General features: G+C 38.2%; 1 non-coding gene across 1 annotated transcript; it reads left to right on the forward strand.

Annotated features, from left to right (window-relative positions):
* Nucleotides 1-224: 224 nt before the first annotated feature.
* Nucleotides 225-297, forward strand: Trnar-ucu (transfer RNA arginine (anticodon UCU)). Its single transcript has one exon. It is a non-coding gene; the product is annotated as a tRNA-Arg (tRNA).
* Nucleotides 298-1,335: the final 1,038 nt, after the last annotated feature.

Genomic DNA, 1,335 nt, shown 5'->3' on the forward strand with positions numbered 1-1,335 from the left:
ACTGCACTGCATCGGGTTACCCTCGGAGAGAACGACGAAAAACAAGAACAAGGAATTGAAAGAGAATAAAAGCAAGAGGACAGGAAGACGAAAGGGACGACGAAGAGGAAGCAGATCAAGATCAAGATCAAGAAGAAGATCAAGAACAAGGAGAAGAGAACTAGAACAAGAACAAGGAGAAGACGATTATAATGATGATGATGACTATGATGATGATGATAGCAGTCCCCGTAGCGCAGTGGATAGCGCGCTGGACTTCTAATCCAGAGGTCGCGGGTTCGTATCCCGCCGGGGATGCATTTTTGTTGGGTTACGCTGCTGGTCAGGCATCTGCTTGGCAGATGTGGTGTAGCGTATATGGATTTGTCCGAACGCAGTGACGCCTCATTGAGCTACTGAAACTGAAACTGAAACTGATGATGATAATGATGATGATGACTATGATGATGATGATAATGATGATGATGATGATGATGAACACTACCACCCCCATCGCTGACAACAGCAACAATAATCTAAAAAAAAAAAATAAAAATAAAAATAAATAAATAAAAAAGAAGAAAAAGAAATAAAACAAGACGAAATTTGAATAAGATAGACGACCAAGAAACAAAATGATAGAAGGCATAGAAAGAAGGTAACTCTATCTATAGAAATATCATTCGGATGAGTCGATAAAAACGAGTTCCCATGTGCAGCGTGCACTTAGCGCACGTAAAAGAACCCACGGCAACAAAATGGTTGTTCCTGGCAAAATTCTGTAGAAAAAAATCCACTTCGATAGTACAGTAATTTTTTTTAAAATTCATATAAAAATAGGTGGCGCTGTAGTGTAGCGACGCGCTCTCTCTGGGGAGAGCAGCCCGAATTTCACACAGGTAGATTTGTTGTGATAAAAAGAAATACAAATACAAATACAAATAACTCCAATATTCACAAGAAAACAAGAACAAGAGCAAGGAAAACATGAAGGAGAATAATCACAAGAACAATCAGAACCGGGAAAAAGAGGAACAAGATGAACAATATGAACAAGAAGAAAAACAAGAAAGAGAAATAAGAACAAAGAAGAATATCAGTATCAGTAACAGTAACTCAAGGAGGCGTCATTGCGTTCGGACAAATCCATATACGCTACACTACATCTGTTAAGCAGATGCCTGACCAGCAACGTAGCCCAACGCGCTTAGTCAGGTCTTGAGAAAAAAAACAACTTATATGTATACATACATGTATATAAGAAAAGAAATTTTTACATTAAAAAAAATATATATATATATATATGTGTGTGTGTGTGTGTTGTGTGTGTGTGTGTGTGTGTGAGAGAGAGAGAGA

The sequence above is a fragment of the Babylonia areolata genome, chromosome 24 (genome assembly GCF_041734735.1).
Source record: "Babylonia areolata isolate BAREFJ2019XMU chromosome 24, ASM4173473v1, whole genome shotgun sequence".
Taxonomy (NCBI): domain Eukaryota; kingdom Metazoa; phylum Mollusca; class Gastropoda; order Neogastropoda; family Buccinidae; genus Babylonia; species Babylonia areolata.